The sequence below is a fragment of the Pongo pygmaeus genome, chromosome 11 (assembly GCF_028885625.2).
Source record: "Pongo pygmaeus isolate AG05252 chromosome 11, NHGRI_mPonPyg2-v2.0_pri, whole genome shotgun sequence".
In the NCBI taxonomy this organism is placed as follows: domain Eukaryota; kingdom Metazoa; phylum Chordata; class Mammalia; order Primates; family Hominidae; genus Pongo; species Pongo pygmaeus.
Genome location: NC_072384.2, coordinates 124235857 through 124249896, shown reverse-complemented (window position 1 = coordinate 124249896; position 14040 = coordinate 124235857). Strand labels below are relative to the sequence as shown.

The 14040-nt window shown below is 39.7% G+C and overlaps 1 pseudogene; it reads right to left on the bottom strand.

The window, feature by feature from the left end:
- Positions 1 to 11604: 11604 nt before the first annotated feature.
- Positions 11605 to 12324, bottom strand: LOC134737746 (max-like protein X; annotated as a pseudogene).
- Between the last annotated feature and the right edge of the window lie 1716 nt (positions 12325 to 14040).

The window sequence follows — 14040 nt, the reverse complement described above, 5'->3', positions numbered from 1 at the left end:
TTAAGGGAGGGGGGTAGGGGGGGCTGCAAGGGACGAAACTAAAATGGAGTCTGTCCAGCTCTCTCAGCTAAGGGAGACAATCAGGTTAAAACAAGGTAGGGTATCACAGGAGAATCTCTGTAATTTAGGTTGATGTTTTTTATAAGTACTGTGTGCTAACCAATTGCACCCCTGGAGCCACAAGGTTGACATTTCTGACTTGTGCTATATTTTGGTTTACTTTGTTGTTGTTGCTGTTATTGTTTAGCTTTTATGAGTTGGGAATTTAGTTTTAAAACAAATTCTTTCCTTTATATTGATAAAGCATTTGAGGCTATGAATTTTCCTCTGATAACAGCTTTAAATATAGCCCATAGATTCTGAAATGCAGCATTTTCATTATTAATTTTCATTGTCATTAATTTCATTATCATAAATTATCATAAAATTTATAATTTTCATTATCAATAATAATGAAACATAATTATTTCAGTTGCAAATTTCCTTTTTAACTAATAGCTGTTTAGAAGTATTTTTCAGTTTAAAGCTTTTATTTTATTTTTTAAAAATTTTATTGTGATGTGACTTACAAATTAGAAATTGTATATATTTAAGTTATACAACATGGCATTTTCATATAAGTATACATTATGTAATGATTCCCACAATCAAGCTAATTAATATATTCGTCACCTCACATAGTTATTAATATTTGTGTGTATGTGTGGTAAGAACACTTAAAATCTACTCCCTTAATAAATTTCAAGTATTATATTTATTATTAACTATGTTTGCCATGTTATACTGTACTCTAGAACTTTTATTCATCTTATGACTGAAACTTGTATTCTTTGACCAACATATCTCCATTTATTTTGAAATTATTTTTATTTTTATAAAAAAGTTGCAATGACAGTACAGAGAGTTTTCATATACGCTTCAGCCAGTTTCTCCTATTGTTTATAGGAGACTATCTTATGTTATCATGGTACATCTGTCGAAACTAAGAATCAACATTGGTACATTACCGTGAACTATAATCAAGACTTTATTTGGATTTCTTTAATTTTCCCATTAATGTTCTCTTTCTGTTCTGGGATCTAATCCAGGGTGCCAAATCGCATTTAATTGTCAAGTATCTTTAGTCTCCTCTGGTCTGTGACAGTTAAATGGTTTTTTAATGTCCCCAAAGAAGAGCCTTTTAGCTTTTTTTTTTTTTTTTTGAGACAGAATTTTGCTCTTGTTGCTTAGGCTGGAGTGCAATGGCGCGATCTCGGCTCACTGCAGCTTCTGCCTCCCGGGTTCAAGTGATTCTCCTGCCTCAGCCTCCCGAGTAGCTGGGATTACAGGCTCCTGCCACCACGGCTGGCTAATTTTTGTATTTTTGTAGAGATGGGGTTTCACTATGTTGGCCAGACCGGTCTTGAACTCCTGAGCTCAAGCGATCCACCTGCCTCAGCCTCCCAAAGTGCTGGGATTACAAGTGTGAACCACCGTGCCTGGCTAACATTAAGTTGGAGCCATCAGTTTTACATAATTGTGGCTGGAGCTTGGAAATGCATTACTAACAACTTTTAGATTTTTCTGTACTTTCATCTTCTTCTAGTATCAATTTTCATGGAAATTCACCCATTCATACACCAATTAATTCTACCATTCATTTACCTACCCATACTATGATTATTAAATCTTATGCGGTACCTAAACACACCACACCCTTTTGTGTTATTTCTGTTCTTTTCTACACGCTCTTCCCACTGATTGGAGCACCCCTCTGCCTCACTGGCTAACTGCTACTTTTTGTTCAAAAATCAGCTGAGAGGGCAACTCATCTGTGAATTTTTTCTTGACTTCCCTCCTCCCAGGCTGGGTTAGGTGCCTCCCCATCTCTTTTTTTACTTAAAATTTATTTCTTTATTATTTCTTTATTTTTTTGAGATGGAGTTTCGCTTCTTGTCGCCCAGGCTGGAGTGCAATGGTGCGATCTAGGCTCACTGCAACCTCTGCCTCCTGGGTTTAAGCAATTCTCCTGTCTCAGCCTCCCATGTAGCTGGGATTACAGGAGTGCACCACGATGCCCAGCTAATTTTTTGTATTTTTAGTAGAGATGGGGGTTCACCATGTTGGCCAGGCTGGTCTCAATCTCCTGACCTCAGGTGATCCACCCACCTTGATCTTCCAAGGTGTTGGGATAACAGGCGTGAGCCACCAGGCATGGCCTTTTTTCTTATTTTCATTTTACATGCATAATCTTTTAAAGTGCCCTTCTTTATACCATCTCTTTGCATGACATTCAAAGCTTCCCAATAAATCTTATCACAAATTATTTTCCAGCGTAGTCTCTTAATATACTGGCATAGTAGTTGAGAATGGCATAGTAGTTGAGAGAGGGCTCTGATATCATACTGCTGGGACTAAAGTCTTGGTTCTACTATTCCTAGTTGTGTGACTGTGGGTGAACTACCTAACTCTGAGCCTACTTCCTGATCCACAGGCGATTATAATATCACCAACCTCTTGATAAAATCAGGCGCTATGATAAAACGAGGTAATCCACTTAGGAAGTTGTCCTACACATAGTAAATACTCTACAGATTAGCCATTGTTGTTGTTAGTAATAGTAATAGTGAATCTCTTGTTGGACTTTGCTTGTTTTTTCCTAAACTCTAATTGACAATTGGAAGCCCCAAATCTGAAGTACAAGAACTTACTACCATGTTAAAGTTCAACTTAGAGATGAGCACATTTGGCTCAGGATATCTGTGGATTCTGCATCTGTAGATTCAACTAATCATGGACTGAAAATATTAAGACTAAAAGAACAATACAACAATAAAAATAATATAAATTAAAAATTACAGTGTGATAATAGTATAAATTGAAAAATATAGTATGACAACTATAGGCATAGCATTTACATTGCATTACATATTATAAGTAATCTAGAGATGATTTAAAGTGTATGGGAGGATGTGTGTAAGTTATATGCAAATACTACATTTTTTATATAAGGTACTTGAGCATCCATGGATTTTAGTATCCTTGGGGGTCCTGGAACCAATCCCCTCCCATACTGAGGAAGGACTGTACACAGAAAAAGTCAAGATGTATATAGTGATATAGGGGAGGAGGCAGTGGACTCAAACCTGTAAAAAATGTCAAAAATGGGTTAGAGCTTAGAAAAACACTGAAGAATAAGAATAAGGTTTATTTTTATGTTTGCAGAGATCAATCAGGCCAGAAGAGACATTGGAATCAACATAGGATTAGTATAGATTAGAAAATTACATGAAGAACTATTTCAAGTCATCCTTAAACAAGGCACTAAATTAGATTATATTGAGATTTATTTTAAGGGACTAAAAGAAAGCATCAAAATGTATTGATTGCTTTATTTCATTTCATAAATCAAATTACGGATGTAGTATAGTACATATGTTTCAACTAAGGAAAAATCCTTAGGTAATTCACATATTCTGATATGAATTTTATTGCATTTTATTCACATGTTTTTTTCAGATGGAGTCTCGCTCTATTGCCCAGGCTGGAGAGCAGTGGCAGGATCTTGGCTCACTGCAACCTCTACCTCCCAGGTTCAAGCAATTCTCTAACCTCAGCCTCCCGAGTAGCTGGGATTACAGGCACATGACACCATGCCCAGCTAATTTTTGTATTTAGTAGAGGCGAGGATTCACCATGTTGGCCAGGCTGGTCTTGAACTCCTGTCCTCAAGTGATCCACCTGTCTTGGTCTTCTGAAGTGCTGGGATTACAGGTGTGAGCCATCACGCCCAGCCTATTCACATATTCTGATGTGAATTTTATTTCACAAATGCCAAGTATTTGTGAAATAAAATGATTGGATGGGCTGAGCTCCACAGCTGACTACGATCTTTGAGATTACCTCTACCTCTGATATTCTATGACATTAAAAAAAGCCTTCATTTCCCTAAGAAAATTTCTACGGTAGAGTAGGAATAGTAACACAGCAATATCCTTCTTAATGAGCTTTCCTCAGTGGAAAGTCACTTAGAGTTTAATGGGATTAATTTGGCTGACACGTTCAATTTTAAAAGGAATTTCTGTGCTTGTGCCAGCCAGCATGGATCTTGACAGGCAGAAGAGCTCAGATGCTGCCAATTTCACACAGGAGTACAGCTCCTTAAGTCATGACTCTGGCTGAGAAGTTGCCCACAAATGCCGGTTGCTGAGATGAAGAATCCACGGTGCATAGAGAGGTTCCTGAGCTCCCATGTTGAGCAAATCCTGCTTGTTCTTCAGGCTGTACCAGCCCTGACTCTGGGATCCTCTTCCCAATCTATAATGAAAGGGTAAACAGATTTAGGGGGCATCAGTGTCTCTCTACCTTGGAACTTATGCAGAGGTAAAAACAAATTTTGTTTTGTTCTGAGGCGGGGTTCACTCTGTCACCCAGACTTGAGTGCAGTGGTGTGATCTTGGCTCACCACAACCTCTGCCTCCCAGACTCAAGTGATTCTCCTGCCTCAGCCTCCTGTGTAGCTGGGACTACAGGCATATGCCACCACACCTGGCTAATTTTTGTATTTTTCATAGAGATGGGGTTTTGCCATGTTGGCCAGGCTGGTCTCGAACTCCTGGCCTCAGGTGATCTGCCCGCCTAGGCCTCCCCATGAGCCACTGTGGTGCCTGACCGGAAGACAGATTTTATACTAAATAGTTTCATTCCAAAAGGTAAAGCAAAATCTTTCTATCACAGATGCAGCCTTGGCAGCCCCATCATGTTCCCTCTCCTCTCTGACCCTTCCTGCATCTTCAGGATCAAGTGCGGATCAGCTTTCTGTTGGTGGTGCTTGTGTTCTCAGCAGCAACTGCTCTTTTATCTTCCCTCCTAAGAGGCAGGGCCATTCCTTTTTTAACTCCAGGAGCTTTTAAGTTTTTGCATTTTCTGCTCTTCCTACGAGCAAGAAATGGCCTTGAGGACTGAGGACAGGGAAACTACAAATAATTCGGGTCAACCCAGTAGAAGCAGATCCCACTGGGATTCCAAATAGCTTTTGCCCTTGCACTAGAAAATATCTCCAACTAGGTAGGTAGATTCCATTTTTATCTTTTCTCTAAAGCTGTGGGTGAAGGACAGCATACCAGAATAGACCAGGTATTGATTCACGGAACGCATTTCTGTAACTGCCATGTTTTTGAACATTGAACTTAATCGATTTGAAAAGGCCTTGGCAAGGAATAGAGGCATGGTGATGCCATCAAACTATCTACTGGCCTGGAAGTAGGTAGTACCTGGTTCTGGAAGGTAACATTGAACTGGTTAAGACTTAAGCTGTAGACTCAGACTCTGTTTTTATCGAGACCCCACTTATCATACATATATGTGTTACCTAGGACGGGTACTTAATTTCTCTATACCTTAGTCTTCCCACTGTATGTTCTCACTTGTAAGTGGGAGCTAAAAAATGTGTACACATGAACACAGACAGTGGAAAAATAGATATTGGAGACTTGGAAAAGTGGGAGGCGGGGTGAGGGATAAGAAATTCTCTAATGGGTACAGTGTACACTAGGCAGGTAATGTTTATGCTAAAAGCCCACACTTTATGACCATGCAATATATCCATGTAACCAAACTGCACTTGTACCCCTTAAATCTGTATTTTAAAAAACACCAAAAATCCCATCCCCAATAGTATCTACCTCACAGAGTTATGATAAGGATTATTTATTTATTTATTTTGAGACAGGGCCTCAGTCAGACGCCCAGGCTAGAGTGCAGTGGCACAATCTCAGCTCACTGCAACCTCTGCTTCCTGGGTTCAAGCGATTCTCCTGCCTCAGCCTCCCCAGTAGCTGGGATTACAGGTGCCCGCCACTACCTCTGGCTAATTTTTGTATTTTTAGTAGAGACAGGGATGTCATCATATTGGCCAGGCTGGTCTCGAACTGCTGACCTCAAGCGATCCCCCTGCTTTGGCCTCCCAAAGTGTTGGGATTACAGGCGTGAGCCACCGCAACTGGCAGATGAAGTAATTTAAATGTTCAGTACACATCAGTTATTATTAAGGCACAGACAAATCTTCTTTACCTCTGTACTCCTTATCCTTAAATCTAAGCTTCTTGGGGCTCCAAGTTAAATATTTTATAGCTTAAATTAGATTGGAGGAAGGGGTGAGGGAAAGAAAGAGCAAGCTCACAGAGACTTTGCAAAGAAAGAAACAGTCAGGGCAAGGTAAATCCTTTGATAAGGGGTGAGGGTGGAATCAAAGATAATTTTTAGGTTTGGAACTTCAGAGACAAAGAAGATGGTCATACTATAGAGTGCACAGTGCAGAGAGAAAAATGTTTTGAGATAAACGTACGGAGTTTAATTGCTGATATGTTGACATTGGTGCATTGATGGAGCATCTAGCTCAAAATAACAAGCAGGCAAATGCAGAAATTGGGAAAATACATTTTTTTGTTTACTTCTAGATAGAAATTACTAAAAGAACCTTAATATAATATAACTTCAGTGACTTTATTTTTAGATACTTTTCTCTGGATTTGGAATAGTATATAATTTCTTTAATTTTGTCCACCAGCATTTGAAGGCATTTTAAACTAAACTTTTAAATTATGATTTGGAGGAACTTTACATTATAATTTTGGCAGGGGACACATTTTGTTGTGTTCCCCTAAGAATTCTACCCTTATCTAAATATGTTTTGATCTTTATTTTAACTTAAATAGCAGAGTTTACATTTTCTTGGCACCTGGGCATTCTGACTACGAAGCAGTGTGTTCATTTGTTATTGCTTCATTGATTTGCAACTCAGAGATCTCCCAAAATGGAAGTCCATTAGGAAAATCTCTCCCTTTTAAAAAGGATGTTCTGAGAATAATCCTATTAGGCTAGAAGCCTGCTAAACTTATCAACTGTAAACACATTTTTCTACAAAGGAAAAAAATCCAAATAGAGTGAATGACAAGTAAATGTTGGTAGAAAATGTATATTTAACTTCAGGAAATAATAATCACATTCTATTCAAAAGTCAGTTTTATGCCAGCAAATATTTGATGACCTTTTAAGATCTAATCTTGACACATTTAGATAAAAAGTAAAAAAAAATCAGTCAACTTTAAATATTAGGATCAATGTGTTCTTTAAAATAGTCATATACTTTTTTAAAAAAGAGGAAAAATCATCTTTTATGTATTTGCATATATTTAGTAACTCTGATGCTCTTCATTATTTCCTAAATATTTAGATTTTCATCTGGTTTCATTTTCCTTCCAGCTAAAGAAATCCTTTTAGCATTTTTGACAGTGCAGGTCTGTAGGTTATGAAATCTTTTCTCTTATCTGAAAGACAATAGTTTCATCCAAAAGAGATATTTTTTCCCCTTATCTGAAAATGTCTTTATTTGACCTTGATTTTTTGAGGATATTTTTGCTGAAGATAAAATTTCACATTGAATTACAAAAATTGTTTCAGTATTTTAAACATACATTGTCCTCTGGCCTCCAGTGTTTCTGATGAGAAGTCAGTGGTTTCATTGTCGTTCCTTTGTATGCAGAGTGTGCTATTTTCTTCGTCTGCTGTTAAGATTTTCTCTTTTTGGCCGGGTGTGGTGGCTCACGCCTGTAATCTCAGCACTTTGGTAGGCGGAGGTCAGCGGATCACTTGAGATCGCTGAGTCAAAATGCCGTTCCACTTCATTTTTTTCCCCTGCTTTTCTCCCCCTCCAGTGCTCTCCGTTGTTTTTTTGTACCGTGTCCAGAGTTTATAGTTGTTAATTACTGGAGGGTTGGTCTCATAGGAGCTAGTCAATGATACTGAAAGATGAACTGTACTGCCCCTTTCCTCACTCCCCAGATAAAGTAATGGTTGTTCGCACTAAATCCATCGTCTTGAGCACTCTCACTCTTCTTTTATCTAATGTTCTCCCTTTTTTTCCGCTGTTGCTTTCCTGAAGTAGAGAGTGATTTTGTGTAAGTGTAGGATAAAATGTTTGAGCAGATGACAAGAAAGTCTCCATTCTGAGTCTCTGTTCTTTCCAAATTATTAAACTGTGGGGAATTTGCCCCTATCCCTGGGCAGGTAACACTACACAAGAGGGAGTGGGTTGAGCATATTATGTATATAGATGTGAAATACAGCTGGAGTTTGAATTGCAGAGATTCTTTGAAATCTGCTGCTTCCCCTTATGCCAGGAAGGCTAACATTAACTCTTTTATTGGACAACCAAAGGTGATGAGTATAAGAAAATAAATTTATAAAAAATATTAAATTAAATTGGTATATGTAGAGCATTTTCATTTTTTAAAATTTCTGCTTTTATTATAGATTAAAAGGTAAATGTGCAAGTTTGTTACATGGATAAATTGTGTGACGCTGAGGCTTGGGGTTCCAACGCTCTTGTTACCCAGGCAGTGAGCATAGTTAAATTGTGTTTAGATGAACATGTACTCTAAGAAATTTCTTAGAAAAAGGGACATGTGGCTGGGCATGGTTGTTCATGCCTGTAATCTCAGCACTTTGGGAGGCTGAGGCAGGAGGATCACTTGAGGCCAGGAGTTCGAGACCAGCCTGGCCAACATGGTGAAACCTCATCTCTACTAAAAGTACAAAAATTAGTTGAGCATGGAGGTGTGCACCTGTAATCCCAGCTATTTGGGAGGCTGAGGCATGAGAATCGCCTGAACCTGAGAGGTGGAGGCTGCAGTGAGCTGGGATGATGCCACTGCACTCCAGCCTGGGTGAGAGAGTGAGACTCTGTTTCCCCCCTAAAAAAAAAAAAAAGAAAAGAAAAGTAAAGAAAAAGTGCCATGTGGTTTAATAAATTTGAAAAGACGATTTGGGGAATAGAAATATAGATCATTGCTGCACACAAATTATAGATTTACCAAGATAAGAAAAACAATACAGTCCTGTTAGCACTGGTAAATTATGCTGAACATGCTTATTCTTTCTTGGATGATTCAGAAGTCACGTTGAGATCCTTTTGTGTCTTGGTTTCTCTTTCTACATTCTGTGGTTAGATATTTTCATCTATTTCCATGCTTTAAATGGCATCTATAAGCTGATGTCTCCCAAATTTATCTCTTTGGTGTAAACCTCTTCTCTGAGTGCAACAGTCTATAAGGCAGTTCTACTTTTTTTTTTTTTTGAGATGGAGTCTCACTCTGTTGCCCAGGCTGGGGTGCAGTGGTACGATCTTGGCTCACTGCAACCTCCGCCTCCTGGGTTCAAACAATTCTCCTCCCTCGTCCTCCCGAGTAGCTGGGATTATAGGCATGCACCATCATGCCCAGCTAATTTTTATATTTTCAGTAGAGACAGTGTTTCGCTATATTGGCCAGGCTGGTCTCAAACTCCTGACCTCAGGTGATCCACCTGCCTTGGCCTCCCAAAATGCTGGGATTACAGGCATGAGTCACCATGTCTGGCCAGGCAGTTCTACTTTTATGTTTCATAGACATTTCAAAAGTAACATTTCAATCCAGAATTTTTAATTCTATCTTTCATCAAATACATTCTTACCCAGTCTTTCTCATTGCAATAAGTGGCATCAGCATTTTCTCATGCTGGAAAACATGGAGTCAACACTGATTCTCCACTTACGTCTAATATATTAGTGAGTCCTGTTTGCTGTTACTTCTCTTTCAAGACATATCTTGAACTCATCTATCAGTCCAAGATATTAATATCAATTATAAAGATGGAGGGAAAATGTTCATCATGTGGTTTTCTGAGAAATTAGAGTCTTACAAATTATTCTCATGCCTTAAGTTTGCTGTTTTATATTGTTCACTCCTTCATTATTACCTGCATTAATGAAGTATAGGAACTGTAAGATGCCTTGTGATAATTTAGATCAGAGTCTGGTCAGAAAGCTATGGCCGTAGTAAACAAAATTTTATTAGAGCACAGGCAAGCCTATTCTTTTACATGTGGTAACAGGTTGTTTTCCTGTTACAACAGCAGAGTTGGTGAGTTGTGACAGAGGCTATATCATCCACCCTGCCTGAAATACGTACTATTTGATTTTTCATAGAAAAGACCAATTTGCCAATTCCTGATTTGAATAAATGTGATAATGCTTTAAAAATATGAAGCTGTAGTGTAAAAATTAAATTAGTGAATGTTTGGGTCATTATCGTTTCTTTTTTCCACGCCAGATCAGGTTATATTTCTCAGGGGATATCAAGGCATGAGAATGATGAATGGAAAATAAGAGATGAACATCTATTTTCTCTTTTTTTGTTGGTGTCTCGCTCTGTCGCCCAGGCTGGAGTGCAGAGGCATGATCTCGGCTCACTGCAACCTCTGCCTCAAGCGATTCCCCTACCTCAGCCTCCCAAGTAGCTGGGACTACAGGTGTGCACTGTAAAAACAGCAAGCTAATTTTTGTATTTTTAGTAGAGAGGAAGTTTCACCATGCTGGCCAGGTTGGTCTTGAACTCCTGACCTCAGGTGATCTGCCCACCTCAGCCTCCCAAAGTGCTAGGATTACAGGAGTGAGCTACCATGCCCAGCTGTCTTTTCTTTTTTTAAAGGAAAGCATTTGACAATATTATTATAATTTTATTGGATATAAAATATTTAATTTCCTCTGGATGGCCAAACTTCCCAGATATGAAACCTGCGGAAGGCAGAAGTGAGCTTGGAGGACTAGGATGGAGAGAGGTTACTATCCACCAGCATCTGGGGAGCCCAAGGCTTCCCCCAGGACTTTCCTGAGCCTGTGTATCCCTGGAGACCTTTTGAGTATCTTCTGCACCCTTTAACCCCACCCCTAAGTCCTGGGAGAAATACAGGCCACATGGAGACATGGGACAGGACCAGATATGCTTGACAGAAAGGCTTTGAGGCCCGGTTAATATTCCAAAGTGATAACTTCAGCAAAATTGTATTGGTGTTGACAAAAATAAAACATTTCAAATATGTGGTGCTGTGGCACACCTGCCTCTGCCATGCAGCACCACAGCCTGTGGGAACTGAGAAGGCAGGAATTGAGAGGGAGGCTGCTTTCCCAACACCAACAGAGCAGAGGAGGAAGGAGGTGATGGAATATGAGGCTAGGAAAAGAACTTGGTAGCCTTGCCCTGAGATGGCCAGAAAACCCTTGGCCTCACCTTGGACTGACCAGGCAGCCCTAGTTTAAGCACAAGGTAGTCAGTCTTTCACTCTTCATGGCTGTGGCAATATTTCTTCTTACTCTTTTTCTCCAGCTACTGCCAAAATGGCCAAACTTAGGCCAAATGTTGCCCAAGAGACCAAAACAGAGGCAAACAGTCTCCAAATGTATATATGTAGACATGAGCAGAAATCTGAGGCTTGGAGAAAGGGCTGAGAAGCCATGAGCTCTTTGGGGTGTCAAGGGCAGACTCCCGTCCCAAGGACTTCCATGGGTGGGGGGAAGGACTGGGTAAGTTCGAGTTTTATGGTCAATATAGTAAATTAATCAAAAGCTTTCACAAAACAAACACCCCAGCCCTGCTGAAGATACAAGGGGCTGAAAAAACACAAACACCAAGTGAAACAATCTGACCAAGGTGAGCTGTTGCAGTTCAGTCTCATGAGTCCAGCTGCTCAGTGGCCAAATATAGACTCAAGTGCCTCTTGTTTGCTGTTCTGCAGGTTTACAAGAACTGGTCAGTAAAGCTGGTTTTTCAGTTGGTGCTGGATACCAATCACGATCTCCCATGGCTTGTGGCTTGCAGTGCTCCTCAATCTAGCTGAAGACACAGGCTGACAGCTCCTGGAAGTTGGTCACAGAGATGAAGGCATTGAAGGACTGGAACAGCGAGTCCATGATACCTCGAAACACACTGACCTTGACTTGGTCAGAGGCCTGGTCCTCCCCTCATGGGGGTTTTCCTGGTGTGCCTTCACAGTCTGCTCATAGTTCCCTCTCATGATCTTTAGGGCTGTGAGGTCCTTCCATAGTGTGGACACCTCCTCCTCCTGCATTTTCTTCTCCTTGTGCAAAAACTGAGTGTAGTCAATGATCTTTTGTAGAATGATGGCTTTGCTGAGCTTTCAGGAGCCAATACAGGAGTCCTGCTGCTGGCATGTGGGGATGATGGTCTGAAGGTCATCACAGCCTCTCTTGATGACATCCTTCCTCTTCTGCTCAGCCTCAGTGTGTGCTCACCGCTACTGGTCCTTGTAGGACTCTTGGTGGTAATCACTGTCCTTCTCATCTGTGTTGGGGATGGAAGAGGCACTGGTGGAACCGATGCTATTAGCTCTAGACACTACCGTCCCATTGTGGGTGCTTTCTATAAAATACTTGAGGTCTGAGCTTTTGTAGCTATAGACGTACTCCACTTTTACCCAGGGGTCTTTGGGACAGGCACCTAGCTCCATCATCTTGGACCTACTGGACCAGAAACAAGCCCTATTTTATTTTCTACTTGCTGAAAAGAACTATACATTTTGCTAACACCTCCAGGTGATGATGGTTGATCAAATATTGTAAATAAACATAAATATATTCAATGTTTGATCTTGCATATTGAAACTAATTCTTCTCTCTTTTTCTAATTATACTTTGGACCACATAAGACAATAGTTGATGGTAGAAAGTATGAGTGACATGGGTCAAAAGATCTATGTACCAGGTTCAAATATATCTCTCATTAAATTTATGACCTGAATCAAGTTGCTTAAACTCTCTGATCCTCAATTTCTCCATCAGTGAGATTGAGATTAAAAGACATTGAATCGTAGTTTGTACAAAGAAGTGCTGGGTAAGATGGTATGTTTGTGGAATCTTTTTTATTTTATTTATTTATTTATTTAGTTTTTCTTTTAGAGACGGTCTTGCTCTAGCCCCCTGGAGTGCAGTGGCACGATCTCAGTTCACTGCAACCTCCGCCTCCCGAGTTCAAGTGATTTTCATGCCTCGGCCTCCCCAGTAGCTGGGACTGCAGGCGCCTGTCACCATGCATAGCTAATTTTTGTATTTTTAGTAGAGACAGGATTTCGCCATGTTGGCCAGGCTGGTCTCGAACTCCTGACCTCAAGTGATCTGCCTGCTTTGGCCTCCCAAAGTGTTGGGATTACAGGCATGAGCCACTGCACCCAGCCTGTTTGTAGAATCTTATACAGATTTTGGCTCCTAGTATTATTTCTGGGATTACATATAACATTTTTTATTGTAATAAAAAGAAGAACTCTAAAATTTGACCAGTGTTAATAGGTACGAATGGAGAGCCACAAAATTAAAAACGCAGAGCTTTATCTCACAGGCACATACACATCCACTCCAGATATATTAAACAATTGTATTAATATGCTAAAATAATAAAACAGTAGGGAAATATCTTTATAAATATTGAAATGGGGAAGACCTTCCCAGGAAAAGCCTCAAACACAGAAACCATAAAGGGAAATATTGATGTATTTGAATACATACAATTTTTAAATTTTAGAATCATAAAATATACCATGAACATAGTTAAAAGACTTTGAGAAAACTGGAGAAACTATTTGCAGATGGAGACAGAGAATGAACACCCATGAAATAGAAGGTGCTATTAAAAATCAGTGAGATAAGAAAAATAACCCAATATAAAAAATGAAGAAAGGATCTGAACAGAATCCCACTGCATCAAATGTCTAATAATAATGATCATAAAAAGATGCTTAATTCACTCACAAATAGAAATGTAAATTAAACTGAATTATCATGTTTCACCCAAACTAGTGAAAACATAAGCATTGATAGTATTTAGTATTTAGATGTGGGGAAAGATCTTTTACTGTGTGGGAATGTAAATTGGTATGGGAAATTGATAAATTTCCCAAATGGTAAATTGAGGGAACTTTGTCAGTTACTGGTAAAATTTAAAATGTGCATGCTCTCTAAGGAACAATTTTCTATTTCTTTGAGACGGAGTCTTGCTCTGTCGTCCAGGGTGGAGTGCAGTGGTGCCATCTCGGCTCACTGCAAGCTCGGCCTCCTGGGTTCACGCCATTCTCCTGCCTCAGCCTCCTGAGTAGCTGGGACTACAGGTGCCTGCCACCACGCCCGGCTAATTATTTTGTGTTTTTTAGTAGAGACAGGGTTTCACTGTTAACCAG